This window comes from Anopheles marshallii, chromosome 2, assembly GCF_943734725.1.
Source record: "Anopheles marshallii chromosome 2, idAnoMarsDA_429_01, whole genome shotgun sequence".
NCBI classification, from domain to species: Eukaryota; Metazoa; Arthropoda; class Insecta; order Diptera; family Culicidae; genus Anopheles; species Anopheles marshallii.
In genome coordinates, this window is record NC_071326.1 from 39,018,173 (window position 1) to 39,036,055 (window position 17,883).

Here is a 17,883-nt window from a genome sequence, read left to right on the forward strand (position 1 = left end):
TATTTTTATTATATTTTATTTTAGGAGTTCCGTAAGGTTGTCCATCGATTTGTTGCTACAGTACAAATTATTAAGTTATTTAAGTCATTTTTTCAATTTACTAAGGTAAATACTAAGGTAAGGTAACATTCTTCTAGTGTGCTCAACTAATTTTAATGGAGAAAATCATTCCAGGTTGTAAAAAGGCTAGAATCTTTAAAAAACATTGGAACGAAGCCATTTTAATTTAAAATATCAATACAATTTTTGTAACGAATTCAAAACTAATGGTAAAAGTGTCACAAAATATAGAAAACAATAAAGAACAAATCGAAAATCGTTCTAAAACTATGTAGTTAATTTCTTGAAAAACCATAAAAAAAATCCCTTGATTCGATAAATATTAGTGTGACTATCTGAAAATCCTGGGAGGTTTCTTCGAAATACTCTGGAAAATAATATAATCTGACAAAAAAAGAGCATCAGCTTAAGTTTCCACGCAGCCAACATCTAAAAGACGACGTCGTTGAAAGAAGCCAACGGATTCCCGTTAGCAACAAATCGATCATAACTTCGCCGGTTTAATCGTGATCCAAACTGATTAGACTACCGTCCGAGCGATCGATCGTGTGAAACAACGGTGGTTCGTTTCAATCAAACGATGAACTAATGAACGGAAAAAAATATCACCAACTTATAGAGAAAGTTACGCACGGCTGTAGGATTGAAGAGGATGATAAAGAGCGCTTTGTACAAGGATTGAATTCCAATTTATTACTCTCATCACGTCACCTGGCTGGACCCACAGCGTTTAACTGGGACATCTTGCAAATGTGAAGAGAAGCTAGCTAACAGCAAAAAGAAACGCGACACAATGCGGTCCAGCGTCTAGCGAGAATCGACATAAGCGCCAATCAAGCGTATTGCTGAGATTGCGTGAGTTTCAACAACAAAAAATGTATGGAAAATGATCCACTTCACCAGATCGCTAATTTCGGAAGGTTCAACAACACCCGGGCAGCGAAATAAGGAGACGAGTTGGTCGACGAGTAAATAACGAACAGAGAAAAAAAAATCAAAACAAAATTTCCAAACCCCGATGTTCATCTTGCTGTGGTACGTTTTCGGGGGATGGCGTTGGATGCACATTCCACCCAGCGCCCGCCCAACAGCGGAAGTAAAATCGGAAGCAAGGGAACAAGGAAAGCGAAATGGCTAGAAACAGAGATGCCGACACCGGCAAGAATGTGAGCGCAAGACCTAACGAAGAGCGAAGATCAACAGCAACACCAACAACAACAAAAAAACATCCTCCCCCCGGGGGTTTGCCCTAACGCCCTCGGAACGAATCCGATCGGCACGCGGAAGATGAATTAAATTAGAGACGATTTGATTCCCTGCGCGTTTCCTTTTCGGTTTCATTTCGCTTCGTGCGCCGTGTGTGCCGTGCGAACATTTCGGGATGTTGCCGATGGTGCCCGTGCCCATTTTTCACCGTTTGTTCCAGTTTTCCAGGCAGTAAGCATGTCCCGTAAAAAAGTACGATGACTGCGCGCGCGTGTGTGTGGTGGCTTGCAAGAATTAAAGAGAAGCTCAATGCGCGGCCGATTGAGAAAGAAGAATTTAATGAATTTAATTCTTGGTTAGGGACCGTCTTAATGGCGAGTGCGCAAGATGTCCCCAAGAAAATCGGGGGAATCTTAATGCAGAGCTATGGGTGTTGGAAGGGGGTGCTGAGTGAAGGGAGGACCGAGGGGGGTTAAAGGGAGGACAAAGAGAAGATGTACCAAGCATAGCGGACACTTTTGATCTAGTTTTCTTCGTAGATCAAAATCGTCACCCCGCCGGGTGGGGTCTTCCCCATTCCCGCTTCCGCTGTTCCGTTTTACCCACCACAGTATAGTATTTAGCTCTCACTGCATGTACCGTTAATTGTGACGCCTAAGGGGTAGATAAACCCTTGCAAGGGAGTGCCGCAACGGTCGCTAGAACATCGGAACCACTTGTCCAAGGGTGTTACACAAGGCCCGATTTTTTTGCCCACCCGAAGGTTCTGTGAGCGAACGGAACAAAAGGAAAGGTGGGGAAATAATGAGGAGGGTCGTGTCATAAAAAAGGGCAAAACCCTAGAACGATGACGATCACCCATCCCGCCCGGGCACAAGGGGGCCGCCCGATCGCGCGCGGATCGCAGGAAGTTAACCTCAATTAACAGGGCTGCACTGTGCGATCGAACCGATCTTTATTTTCCCTTTTGCCGGCTTCTGGGATAAATTCTCACAGCCATTCATGGCATGGTGGTATTATTGGGCGAGTACTGCCGTAAATGAATCTCGCATAAGCTGGGAAACATATGCTCTTGGCTGACAGCATTAATAGACGAAGATGGGAAGATTCATGCACTGCGATGGAGAAATCCATCAACAAATGAATCGCTTTTACAGATACGAATTGTAAGGACAATTGGAAGTATTTTTACTCTGACGAAATATTTGTACAATATAAAACGGAAACGAAATAATGATGAGATAAAATAGGAAGGACAACTTTATAATCTCAACTCAGCATATTGTTCCGCTTTACACACCCTTAAGCGGAAACGAAAGATCATTTCCAGCACACATCCAGCTCGTTCAGATTTTCCTTCGCCGTTGGATACAACCACACTCAAAGAAAGAACATTGCGTCGGGAAACGCTCTTTCCTATGCAAACCCGAAGAAATTCTCCTTTCATTCCGATCGTTCATTCACCTCGTTCCAGCACAATCGGGGCTTTTCATTGGCCGGGGCATCTTGCACGAAAGTATCCATTCATCCATAAACCTCCTTCGGTCGGAATTGATATTGTGTTAGCCTGTTCATTTTTCCTCGGCGCAACTTCCCTTCCAGCTCTTTCTTTCTGGGTTTGGTTAAGGGTTTAGTGTTGGGAAAAATGCTGCTTTTTTGTTGGCTATTTTGGTAGAAGTGAGATTTCTTTCCGGTTATATAATTGTTGATTAAGACCGGTATAGGACAACGATTCGGTAGAACGTATAATAATCAATTTCTTTTCTTTTCTTTAGACCCCATCTATAACAATGTATACAACGTGAAAAATACAAGAGATAAACTGTGCTGATAGTTCAATGGTAAATGGTAAAAAAATGAAATAATTAACACATTATAAATCAATGTTCAGAATAGAGCAAAGAATTCATTCATAAAATAATGCAGATCATTCAGAAAGTGAACTGATTTATGCTTCTTTGGACAAACGATCTTTGTCGAATTTGTAATTCATGGCCTACTAAGCCAATCCACTGCTTGACAGATAACGCTTACACCTTTATATGGCCATCTTTCTAGAACCTAGAACCACGAAAAATAATTCATATTTGTGTTTTTTTAATGAACTTCCTCATTACTGAACGGGGAGGATTTGAGTAAAAGAATCTGTTAAACTCTCTTCAAGCACTATTTTCTAGTCAATTGGTTTCTCTTTGAACTGAATCTTCCTTATTTGTTGGTACAGTTATTTGTGTTATTTACTCTATATTCCTAACGTTTCGTACATCATAATAGATATTAAGAATTTCCTTGAAAATTGTAATATTTTAAACATAAATACAGTTCTACTCGTTGGGACTAATATTCCCTTTCCAATTTCTTAAATACTTTAAACATAATAATAAAACCCTTCAAATAAAGAGTCCTTAAGAACCCGAGTTTAACTCGAATCAACTGTGCCACAGAACACTCTTATCCTTTCTCAAATATTCGAATACCATCGCTCTTAAAAAGACGCATCCAAGTACATTAGAAAATCTTCCCATGCTACATTGTTTTTGGTGCTCATCAAATAATGATTCCTGCCGACCGAATCAACGGCCTGGTTCGTCCTGATGGAAAGTAACATTCAAAAAAAACTCCACACCCAAAACAGACACCGTTTCGACGTAATTAAAAATCATGTCAAGTCATGCAGGCTTTGTGGCGGTAGAGGACAGGTTTGAGAAATGGATTTTAGTAGAAAAATATGTTTCCCTCTTCCCTTTCACGGTGAATGATTTCTCTCTCCATCCCTTGTGTGCGTGGCCCATCTTCCGTGGCACCTGACCCATTGCCCACCTGAAGTTTTACGTAAATTTTTCAACTGAGCCCAAGGTCCCTGCCCGGTACCGTCCACAGTGCTACCCCTGTTCCGAGTTTCTCCCGGTGAACCAGTACAGGAGGTCATTGGCATTGGTCACCTGAGGAAAAGGGTTCCAATAAAAAAGGGTTACACGCTGGATGCCTTTGATCGAGGTATTCAGGGTCCAACGAAGCTAAGATAGATCACCCTAAGATAGGAGCGGGGAAAAAAAAGTAGAAAAGCATAAGAAGAAAATAAAACATACAATCAAAGGATCGTAAATTGCTTCCAAAGGAACAAAAATATCAAAACCCTTTTAAATCCGAACTTGGACAAGGGTGCTCCGGTGTGTTGCGATACCAACCGTGATCGTGAGTTGCATATTTTGAATCCTTTCGAAATCGTGGGAAGACCCGCATGATTTGAGTGCCCCGTCCTGGCAACTCGGTCGCGTCTGTACACTTTCTCCACCGACTCGAAGGCACGTACATTTTTATGCTAATTAATGTATCCTTCCAAACAGTACAAGGAAACGCTTCAATTATTGCTGGACAGAAGTTTAAACCCCTCAAAATGTGATGAGACAAGAGTGAGCTCTTTCCTTGATGCTGGGGATGTGGCAAGAATCTTGAAGAGCTACAGTAGAAATACACTTTTGTTCCACCCTATTTGAAGGATACTGCTATCCTTCACTTCCCCCAGTATCCTCCCTTAGCGTCCCTCTTCAGAACAATCGCACGGAAGATGTGTATTGTATTTTAAGTTCATAAGTCGCTCCATTTGCTGCCATTCACGCGTAACCGTGCATCTGCACTTAAAGACACGAAAGAGCTAAAAAGCATAGCTTTCATCGGTACGCTACGAGGTCCTTGACATGGGCCATGAAGTCAAGAAGATCGCCCAAGGAACTTCATCCCTGCCGCGGATAGAACAGGGTGAACAAGAGAAACCAAACTGGCTGACGACCTGCAGGAGAAGCTACGGCCAAAAGATGATCTCCGTGCGCGCAGACAAAAAAGGAAGAGATTGGGTAGGAAGCTAAAATCAAAACACGCATTTATACACGCAACCACACATACATAGGCGAGTGCGATAGTGAAACACGGCTAGTGCGCGGGGACGTGCGTCCGCTCATACGCAACGCGCAAGTTGAACGACCTCGCGACCGCGATCGTGGCTCAAAGTGTTTTTGACTTTAGCCTTTCCCGCTTGGTTTCCCTTATGTTCCGTGTCCTGCCGCCTGAGTCATGGCCGTAGCACAAGATTTGGAGTTTCTTTTCTAGGCACTTACTCTCGTTCTCTCTCGCTCTATCTCTTCCTTTCTGTTTAGTGGGGTTTCGTTTTTTTTTTTTGCTTTCCCGTTTATTTCACTTCACTCGTCCGTGGTAAAGGAAGAGATTAGATTGAATGCCCCGGCAACAACACACACACTCTCGCATCCACACCGCGGCCTTTTCCTTCACCGTTTTTGTGGTCTATCCAGTAGAGCGTCTTCGCGCGTACGCGTTCCGTCTATTTTGACTCTCTTTCTTACTCGAGTCGATACAGTCGATCTCCACATCCCACCCATCCCTTCGCGGGTTGCTTCTGCTCATTCCCCTGCCCGTCTTGCTAGCCTAGCCAGGCGTGGACCAAACAATCCCAGTGCCGTTCCCGTTTTATGTTTCCTTTTGTGCTCTGGTCGAGGGGGATCGCTTCTTCCACTGTTCCACTCGGCATTAACGCGATCGTTAGCGCATCCTTCACCTCCTTGCTGTAGCTTCAACTCCATATTCCCGGGGACGATCGTACACAAATCAGTTACTGCCTCTTGTCCTCTGCCTCCTGCCAGTTGCTCTTCACATTCCCCATCCTCGTTCGGCACCGTGGAGAATTCCAATCCCACACGGTGTTTCAAAATAGATTTCTCACAGGATAGTCTTCCCTTTAGGATATGGACGGGACTGGTGCGATTTGGACGAAACAACTACACGGGCGTTGGGGTTTGATGCGATTCTCTCGTTGACCTTTCGGAATAATGATCGAAGAATAGTTTTTTTAAAGTAATTATGAAACAAATCCTCGCTCCGTTTTAATGGAAATCAACTTCTAATTTATTGCATCTTGATTTGAATAAATTTATAATATTACATACTTCCTGCAAGAAATTCCGGAAAGTAAATAAATCACACTCAAACATTGGTGAACGCGTGTGAAAATTCGCGACATTAACGCTTGATCCGCTTATACAATGGAAGTAGATTGTTTAAAACATAATTGACTTCTATTGTTCCAGTTGTTCATTTCAACAGGGAGTTTCCTGAAATTCTAAAACAGATCCACCAGGGATTTTCCTTTAATCTTAAAATAAATCCACTAGAGGTTTTCCATATTTTGCCATATTTTGTTAATTAAAATAACTTTAGAGCAATTCAAAAATATTAAGGCTTCTGACGTTCTAGTATTTAATTCATTGGTTGGGATATATAGTAGTGAAAAAGGCCTCTATAAGTATTCGTTTAATGGTTCTCCCAGTTAATAAATTGAATTTGTTAATAAAATATGAAAATATGTATCATAAGTATCTCTTTATCCTTACAATTTGGCACAAAACAATTCGCCATGCTGATGCTATACATCCAAAAAGGTTTGTATTTAAAAAAAAAGTATCATTTAAACGTCAAATATGGGCCAACACAAAAATAAACTGCTGTCAAAACACTATTGCTATGAGCCGGAAATGCTGGAAAAGAGCTCCACGAAGGATAGACGAAGGAAAGACAGATGCAAAATGTACCAAATGTGCGATAACGAAACGCGCGAAAAAACAACCTCCTCTAAGCTTGATTTGAAATCTGATCCGTGTTCCCAAACGTTGGAAACTCCACAACAAGAAAAGAAAAACATGAACATTCGCCAATTTCCTGATCGCGAAGGATGGAACGCAAAAAAAAACGGAGATTGAAGATCGCTACCGTAAAGACACCTTGAAGCATTAACCCAACCTCCAATACGGTTCTCCACCATTCCCAATTTAGTTGCGGGGTTTTTTGCCCCAAGTTCCACCTGAAAGAACCCAACAAGATAATCCTTTCAGTTTTGCGCTGGAGTGTGTGTTTGATTTGTTCGCAATGGGGATCTGTTTGCAAATGCTTTGCCTCACGCCACTGTGTCACCACCGGTAGCTGCTAATGATTGCTCGCTGCGTTCGTCCCAAACTGGAACCGAACAACCATGGAACCAAAGTTTTGCGGTGGGAGGATGTTTTAATCTTATTTTCTGCAGCTTTTTGTGTTATTATTTGCTATTCACGTACCTGCCGGTAATGGATCGCATGCAAACCACCTTCCGTGCGTTTAAATATCCTCACAACCGCACAAACTAACCCTCCTGCTCCATCCGCACCATGCCAATTTTAATGGCCGTGGATGTGTTGATCGTTACAAAACCGTTCGCCGGTAGGGATGATGAATGAATTGTGGATCTGAAGATTTTTGAAGGAGTTTAGAACAACTCCGGTGAGCTGGGGCCCTAGGGGCAGACGGATGCGGATGAAGGATTAAAAAAATTGATTTCTGCAATTAGCGTCAGGAAACCGAACACGATTCGATGCGAAATGTGATACTGCCTGCCGGATGAGGATCTTTTTTTTTGGTTGCTGTTGCTGCTCCCTGCGAACATGCGTGTTATTCGCACAGGCCACATCAATTAACACCGAAACACGCGTTTCGCGAGGTAGATCTTACGTATGTTAGACACGTTTTGACGAGCTGACACATTTTTCCTTTTCTTGACGATTCTGATGTACATATTGTAGCTTGTGAAAAGTTTCTGATCACATATTGACAGGTTACAGGTGAATAGGGCTTTGCGGTACGAAATAATTCCAAACCTTCTTTACGTCCGAATACAGCTCGTCTAACTCCAGCATCAGCTAACGGTACCGGAACTGTGGCCACGCAATGTGTTCCGTTCCTAATTTCCTTCACTTCCTAAACTTCTCCATCCGTAGCTACCCGCCCTTCAGGTTTCCATTCCTAAAATCTCCACCGCAGTGTAAATTAAGCTCCCGTGACTCTACTGGAACTTTCTTTCCATCGGACTGCCTATCCAACGTCTTCCACCAAATGAAGAGCATAATCTTTCGCCGTCACCATTGTACGCAACTTCACCCATTTCTCTCAGTGGAGATTTTTTTTCCTGTGTTCGCTCCTTTGACGTGAGGAAGTGAACAGTAAATTCAGACCAGATTTTGTCAGTTCGTTCAAGTTTTTTTGGGATGCTTTGGTTAGGAAGAGTTTTTGCTATTTTTCTGTATGTTATGTTATAGGAGTTTCTATTTCCCACCCACCAATATGTCCCATAAGAAAAATCTTTAAGATACGAAGATTTGAAAAATTGATTTCGCAATGGGTTTTTTAAAAAGTTATTTATGAATAATTATAGCATTCAAATTTTAAATTGTAATGCTTCCGTTAAGAAAAGGTTTATAATAGCTTTATTATACATATTTTATCAACTAATTTGGAAAAACTTCACCTCTCTCTGTAATTCTTTGTTATGTCGTATATTATTCATTAATTTCGAAACATAAAATTTAACAACTGAAATGGTTAAAATCGCCTTAAACTGCAGTAACTTTACTTTTCCTTGTTTTCCCCCGACTCACACTTCTTTCTTTCTGCTTCCGTTCCATTCAACCAACACCACCGGCACCATCTTTGCCGAGTCCCAGACATGCGCCCACCAAAATACACCAACTTTGCCAGCCAATCGCCACACCACGGAGCGATGGATTTGGATTTACACTTTACAGTTACGCAAAAAAATGCGAGGAAAAAAGGAAAATCCGAAGCGAAAGAAACGGAACAGCCTCGACGAAATGTCCCGCGCTTGTGTGGTGTGCGGCCCCTTTGGAAAGGAAAAATCTGCCCCACACCACCAGGGCACATTGGGGCTGGGAAAAGCATGAAATGAGAAAAACGCGCAACCCGCTCAAACAACAACGAATGAACATAATTCCCATCCCATGGAATGCGCCACGCGGAGTACAATTCGGGGTGGACGTTTCCCTACTCTTTCGTGCACGGTGTATGGTGCCGTGTTTGGTCTTTCTTTCTTGTTTTGTTTTTTGGTCTAGCATGCCGAGATCGACCGGCCACTATCAAAAATTCACCCAAGGTTTTCAAAGACAGGAAGTGTCGGTTTCGTTTCTTTCCTTTCGTTCATTTGGAACCGTTTTCGGCGCTGGTTTCTTTAGCCGGGCAAACTTCCCAATTGTGGTTTCTCAAACACTTACTGCCTTGATATTTCCTGCCTGTTGAGCTGTGTTCATTCATGGGAAGCTATGACGTAGACCAGGTACAATTCAATGTGAAGCCATTGATCGGTTGGTAAGACAACACTTAAAGTATTAAGTATAAGTATAAGTCACAAAAAATATATAACGCGAATCACGCACATAAGAACGGTCCTTGAGACGTGCAATAAGCCAAGAAGTAGCAAAAAAAAACAAAGCATTTCATACAAAATAAGAGTATTCCATTTATCGATCTTCCTAGCTGCGTTATGTTTATCAATACATTTTCAAAGTCTTTAGGTATAACACGTCAATTTTGTAATGAATAGGTTTATTCTCTTTTTAGTTAACGTTTCTTCAAGTAATATTACTAGCTTGTTATATAGTTTCTTTGCATTAACATGAAATATAAGACGTATCTTTTCGATTTAAAGCGGAAAAACCTGTTTATAACTTAAATCCCAACTGAATATAACCTGAAAAATTATATCTTTCAATGACGTCACAAAAATATAGATCTTTTAATGAAATTGTACAACTCTGCATTTTTTATCGAAAGCAAACCAACGTTTCAAAATATAATAAAAATAGAAACAGAAGTACAATTCCACTCCAGCATAAAACGTAACAGCAGTAAAAAACCAGGACCACCAGCTTTCCCAGTTTTTTGTTATCTTCCAATTCACCCAATAAATAACGACCCCGATTTAACGTATACACCCTCCGTAGATCGCAAAGGACCCTGCGCTCATTTCTAAATATATATACGTGCGCATCTCCCTCCGAGCGCAACGCAAACATTACGCAGCGCCAAGATAACCTCATTAGTGGAAAGGACCTCCTCAAGCAGTCCGTTGTCTCGCCACAAATCTACCAAGTCAATGTTTAAATACCCATGCACACACGGCACTGGCAGCGTGCAAGTTATACCGGCAGCAGATGGAAGCTAAATTTAAATACCCTCATCGGCTGCCGCGTGTTCAAGGATAACGCATGCAAGGGTCTTCGCCCGGTGAGACATCAGACCAGCACCAATACAGGCGCACAGGCGCGGTTTTGCTCTTTAAACATCAATTTGTACCGCATCCCCGCGCGTTCGGTTTGTGTTTTTCTTCCTGCAGTTGTGTTGGTGGAAATTGTCCGACGCCCTCCTGAGCGTCCTGATCGACCCGCAGCGAACCCACCCTAATTGCCCTTTAAATTGAGAGCGTACGTTTTTTTTTTCATGCAGGCGGTGCGAAAGTATGTCCTGCAGGAGTTCCGGTGCGTGTCTGCGGCTGTGTGGATTCGACAAACACGTCGGCATCTGCTGGTACCTGCGCTTAGACACATCAAGCGTTGTTTAAATTGCTTCCCAGAGTGTGAACATTTGTCGAGGGTCAAAAATAACTATATTCTCCGTTTTTTTTTACTTCAATCTCTTACAGCTAGACATCAGCAACCAACGATGTCAATCTTAATTTAGAGTATTTCCAAAGTTGTTATGTTTTTTGCATGTTAGGTTGATGTCGGCAAGAGCATTGGCTATTCCCACAACTAGAATAAAGTTGCTTTGTCCTCAACACAACCCTTCCTTTATGGTTCAACGTCACATCAAAACAAGCCAACCAAAAAAAAACTCAAATATTCTCACGCACTCATGTTGTGTATGTGCAAGAAAGAAAGAAAAAAACACCCCAAGAAATCCTTCCGCCCAAGAGGAAAAATCTGGAAAGTTTCATATTCGATCGACCCCATATCAGTGCCGAAAATGATTCCACTCCACGCCACATGTGACGCTACTGCTTAACAACTCTTTCCTACCTTCCCCACGCAACCAGGCCCGGCCTGGGATTTGACGATCGTTTCCCGGCATGAAAAATTCCCATCCATGCAAATAGTGTCTTGGCAATCTTCTCGGCAACGCGCTCTCTTTTGAGCTACACCCAAAACTCTCGTACAGTGGCATCGTACGCTCAAGTGGAAAAACAGATGGTTTTGCGTTCAATTTCACGCACACAACCAGCGCGAACAAAGGGAAATTTACTTCACATTTCTTGTCGTCGCTTTGCAAAGGAAGAGAGATGGTGACGTGATTCGGAACACGAAAGGAAACACTTCCCTCGAGGGTTGAAGTGTTGAGTGATGTGTCTTTTCCCCCGGCGTTTGCCAAAAGGGCTGGGAGGTGAGGTGGGAAAATCTTTCCAGCTTTTCCCTTCTTACAGGAAGGAAATCGTTTGTCATCTAGACAAAATTAAAGTGGATGAGTAGTTAGTAGAGCTTGGGTAGGAAAACTTGAAACTAACTCGTATTTTTTAGCCTTTTGTGTGTACATTAATTTTCTATTTCAACTCCCACACAAAGATCACGATCGATGGCGATCAGCAAACCTCTACCGGGTCGGCACGGTGCCGCTGTTCGAAATCACCCAACCGCTTAAGGCACGCGCAAGGATCCCACCGCACGAAAACCCTTAAATTAATGGTCCCATTCGATGCCGTGACGCGCCGCTCGCCGGTACCGGACGAGAGAAGGAAAGAAGGTGAAAGGCCATTACGATCCACCAGAGTGTCCTCACTGCCGACCGATCGTAGCACCAAAATCCCGAACCAATCTCATCCCTTCTGCCATCTCCTTTTTCTTCTAAGACCATCAATGCCGGTTCCACTCCCTTCCAATCAACCCTCCAACAACCGCCACCCCACTAACGGTATCCCGGGGCAAGTGAACGAACGAGGGATCGCGACGCTCGCCTTTCGGACCTCCATGAAGGAAGCGTGTTTTCTATTTCTATTCCAACTACCGCCATTCTTGCATCTTCTTGCACGCCGGGCATGGTCCGACGCTCGAAAGGCAACCATGGACAATCGTAAAGAAATTGTTGACCCCAACAACGGCTCGCCAGCATCGAGCGGCTGGGATGGGACCACACGGGGTAGGAATATCCTCTTCTTTCTCGACTCGCGCGTTTATTCTCTCCCGCTTGGTCTCCACTGTTCACGTGGAGTAGGATGTGAACGATCGTCCGAAGACGTGATTTTTGTCAGTATTCTCTTGCGCTTGCTCTCCAACATCCAACATGGTGTAACTGTTATTCCTTTTTATTCGTGAGAATAGTTTTCGAATAGCCAAGCCCAAGCCCTTTGAGGGATAAAACTTGAACAAAGAGTCCCAATTTACACACAACAATATAAGGTATAACATCCCCGCATTGCGATCAAGTTAAAAAATCAGGCAATCAGGTATTTGCAATGTTTTGTTTTCTACCTTTAAAAATGCCTATTATTTTAACCGTTTTATGGGCATTGGAAAATACATCCCCCAACGTGATTTATGTTGTAATAAATAATTTCTGCACCTCACTCTGCACCTACTGCACACAGTAGTTGCCAAAAATTTCAACACCAAAAACTTTATGTTCCCTACCCAAAAGCGTAAATAGGCAAGCGATCGACCTTTTTGCGCATCTTGCCTGTTTATTTGCCGGTTGGAAGCGGTCCTGTTTTATGTTTCTACGGCTACCATAAGCAACCAAACCCGTCTGATAAACAACACAAACAGCTCCAAACGCTGCGCCGCACCATAAAATGGTACCGTTGCCTATTTGGAGTCGGGAAATGGTGTTTAATCCTCGGTGGAATTCCATCGCCTAAAGGTGGATGGTGTGTGGAGCAATGATCGTAACGTCCTACTGCCACAGCAAAAGGAGTTCCATTGATTTGAATAACAATGGAGCGTTGGAGATTTATGGATTTTCTATGTGATGTATACGGTTCCTTCGCTTTTAGGATCTAACACCTGGGACGCATTGATGTTGGGTGTATGGAATTGATCTTTCTAATTGATCGTCAATCTTTTGTTCGAATTTTTTAGGATAAAACAAGAAATATTCATCAAATTCTAATTTGTTCTTAAGTTTTGTGCAATATAATCTAGCCGCATAAAGCTCGTTTACTGTTGACAAGAGCATTACAAATATGTTGTTATTGACTGCATGTTCAGCGATAAAATATGTTACCAATTAAAGCATTAACAGGATCAAAACACCTGTTTATCGCTAGCCAAACGATAATGTCATTTAGCAAATTGTGCAGAGCATAAATTAAACACAAAATTATACGTAAAACCTTGTTTAGCTTCTCCTTCCTTGCAGACGCGCTAGAATCATTCTAAAATTACTACAAGAACCTTCCAACAGGATTTGAGAACCCCTTTCGTAACTCACAGCAGGTACCTAGAACAGGTACGAGTTCTTTGACCTTTCCGAAGGTGTAGCAACCAGGTGAACGGTCCTTTTTGCCCTGTCCGCAATCCTTCGCCCAATTATTGTCCCTGTTGATCAATGATAAATTAAGTTCGTGCGTCGTTCACAAACACCTCACCGTACAGAACATTAGCGTTTTGTAGTTCTAGGATTTTTGAGGTAAAAAAAAAATGAGGATCAACTAGAGAGAACACTGATCCGTGGTGAGATAGCAATCCTTTTGCTCCACCTGGAAAAGGGGTTTAGGTTGTGCAAAATATCAACAACACCTGCCTAGCGTAGCCATAGACAAAAGGCTCCTTCAGTGTCCTAATGACGGATGTTTGTTGTCAACGAAATTGCTAGGATAATTAAGGCTGGTACCGAAATAGTACAGACTAGCTTTCCAGGTGTAATTTGTTTCAAGGTGGTGCAAACCGACCGACTGGACTGTCTTTCGCGACCGTCAGGACTTTCGGACGTCCAGATCCTCGTACCCGTGGTGTCTATCTAGATTCCAAGCACACTCATCCATCATCGAACAAGTCTCTCCCCCCCGGGCGAGGGTGAACGTTGTGCCGCGTTAAATTAATGACCGGCAACAGGTATTCGCCGACCCAAGTCTACAGGTGCGCTTGAAGGTGAGAGAAGAAACGAAAACAATGTTTGGAAGTCTGGATCCGTCGCGTTCCTATTTCACTCAAACGCTTCTTCTGCGTCGTTCCGTTCGTATTGCGGGCAGCGCTATATGGCAACCGGCAATGGAGCGGTGTTACCTGTTGGGTTGGAAACAAACAGATGGAATCAAAACAAAGCTCAACAAGCGAACCGAAGCGTTCGAATTCCCACTCTAGTTGGTTTGGGTGCCTGAAGTGAGTGAACGGAAAGCTAAATATTCCTAGTTTAAAGTAGAAATTGCCGAAATTTAACTCTTATTACCAAAATAATATTAAAAAATAAAAATATTATACAATTTATCTTACGTTTATTTTTTTCCCTCTCCACGACAACGTTCGCGATCGTGTGTGTTCATTCGCGTTGCCTCTCGATCGAGAACAAGGATCGATCTTCTGTTTTTTTTTATTGCCCCCCTTTCGGGTTCCCATTACACAGGTTGATCTTGTTGGCACAGGTGCGTTACAACACGCAGCAAAACGTACCACCAGCGCAAATGCATGAGCTGCACGAGGCAAAGGAGAGCGAAAATGTAAGACAAACCGACAAAAGGCATTAGCCATAAGCGATATGAATTTCTTCACACATTTTGAAGGTGGAAAAAAGGTGGCAAACAAATGTAAACAGAAGCTGTAGCGTTTGATGTTTTCTGGCCCCTTCTTTTCTGTGCCTTTCGTTCTCGCGCGCTCTCTTTCTCACCCTTTTTCTTTCTGCAGTTTTTGCCTTTTGCTTGTGTCCACCGTTTTTTTTTTTCACCACCGTTTCTTTGCTGCATTGAACCCGCGGGTAGCGGGTTTATTTATTTTATGTGCCCAGCATCGAACGGATGCTGCGGATCTGTTTCGATCGGCACGACAAGTGTTGCGAGCCTTTTGTTTTTTTGTCCATGTGTTTTGCTCTACAGGCAACAAAAAAAAACAGACAACCCCTTTAAAGCATAACCGAAGGATGACGGATCGGTTTCGAATTACCCAAAGGCCCAAGGAATTTCGTTCGCTATTTGATGCAATTTGTTATCCCCGAACGGTTCGGTAATGGCCGTTGTATGAATCGATCGCTGATGTAACATCGAGTTGGGATAGTAAAAATGATGGAAATAAAATTACCATATATTTCACGCACAACTATTTCCCTATCATGTCACCTGTTCAGACACATACGGCGAAGAAAAAAATTAGCCGGAAACGCCTTTCCCGAACGATCGCCAACAAACCGCCGGAACAGAAACCGCCCCGCGAATGTGTGTGGAACTCGGCGTTGGAAATTAAAAATGTTTTCCCATCAAAGCGCTTCGGACCGACGGACCCGAGGATGAGGTGATGGGTGCAAAATAGAGCAAAAAGGGGTGTGAAAAAGAGTGAAAATGGTAAGGAGCGCAACAGCCATGCCCGCGAACTGTCCGCAGAGTAAAGAGAACGCACCCGCCGAGGAGGACACTCGGGAGGATTGCGTTGTTTGGTAGACGATGTCGACTGTGAGCTACAACAACGGCAAACAAAAAAATGCAACCAACAGACACACACACACACATCTATCCATCCAGCGGAGCATCGTCATTGTGTGACCCTATTAAAGTTCATGTACCCGCCGGTTCGGTTCCACTTGGAGTTCCACTCGCGGAGTGTTTCCCAGCATAGGCCGCCAACGTCCCATTATGCTTGGGCCCCCGGACACAACCGAACAGGCGTTGCATTAGAAAGGCTATGGTGGTAGTGCTCTTACGGGCCTTTTTTTTTCGCCCTCGTGGTGAGAATTGTTGCCGTTGTCGTTGTGACCAAGCGAACGGAAGAGGAGGAACCTTTTTTTTTGTACCATCCCGGGCCTGTTCCGATTGCTGCTCGGCAAAGCTGTGTGGGAATTATGACTTGTGGTGCCGTTCCCCGTCTAGCAATGTCTGTGTGTGTGTGTGTTGAGTTGTGTCTCTCTATTGCGCGATTGTTGCCGGGATGAGCTATTGGAGCACTGGCAAATGAAAGGAAATTCGAACGGAGAGGGGCTAGATATTGTCGGAAAATAACAAGCAGCACCATAACGTAACAACTTCATCAGAAATGGAGCACCACTATCACACAGGACAGACGGGAAATGAGCGGTGCACTGCTTTCAAAATTCATTTCCCGCCGTATATATCGCCAGTCAGCTAGCTGGCGGTTAATTTTCGCTCCTCCGAATGGGAAAGAAAATTCCCACCCTGGGTTAGCGTGCCTACAGCACTGGGGCTGTTTCACGGTTAGTAAGCTGCACATTCCTTGTACCTTCAAAACCACCGTTCGTGACCAATTTTAGAATCATTCACTCGCTACATTACTGGCAGGAGCTAAAGGGTTTTCCTTTCCAGCGATCTTTAACAGTACACAATGGCAAATTTTGCGATAATGGTCAACGAAAACTATAAGTTTAAGACAAAAATGGAAGATATTCTTCGTATTCTTTGGTTTGCGTTGAGTAACTCCTACAACTGCTACACCAAGTGCCGTATGCCACGTCTGACGGCAACATGCCAAACGGTGGACATCCTAGCGGCCACACAATTGAAGCTAAGAGATAAGCAATATTTGTTCTTTAATTTCTGAAAAATGTCTTGCCATGGTACGTACGGTTTACTGATTGCATGTAAAATTTGCCTTCGAAAATTTTCATGCACATAAAATGATCTTAGAACCTTGAGATAATAACGACATACTTCTTTCTGTTAGGTGGATCAACTAACACAATCTTGATGATCATTCCTGCTGGAATCACATATTGATTACATGCAAATCTACCATTTAGGCAAGAAAAATTCGATAGCCAATAGTGCTCTCTGCAGCATAATTTCGAGGAAGTAAGAAATAATGACAACTCCAGTCCAAAATGCTTAAAAAACGATGACTTTCTGGGAGTACTTTACCATTTGAAAGATTTCGTTCGAGTTGGCCCTGCATGTTCACTTTACTGTTTATCCAGAAATGGACCTCGTCTCTACAGGGGTATTTTTAGGCAAAATTGGGGGATAAAAATCTCAATCTACCAATACATATACCAAAATTCTTCTTGGTATTTCATCAAGATGTATTAAATAAATGATAGCTAATTTCACACTTGTAGCTAGAACATTATGGCCGTAATCAATAGCCAAATTTAAGAAATTACTATTGGAAAACCCTTTAACTATTCTACATTTATACGGATAGGATACACCGAAATCAAGAGCAGAAGTATAGATCATCTTTCGAGAATCATCAAAAATATGTAGTACGAGAAAAGAAATTTCACAAAGCCAGACAAACGAATACTAATAGCGCAAATGGAAAACGCTAACACTGGTTACGACGAATTCGACGGCAAAGGAGGAAAATCGTTTTTCATCTATGCTTTATGCTCTGCTCTCCGCACATGGGTGACCAAGGAAATTCTTCCGGAACAACAGCAGCCTATAAGTGGTTGCTCCACACTCCGACACGATTCACGTGAGAACAGGAAGATCGGATAATGTTGGCACACAAAGAAAGAAAAGGAAGCGTACGGAGGGAGGTGAGGTATGGGGGCAATAAATGCGATCGAGATGCGCTGAAGCTGCGGAACGAAGATGGAACACACCACGGGTGGATAGACTAGGCAAAACATCCCCCCCAACCC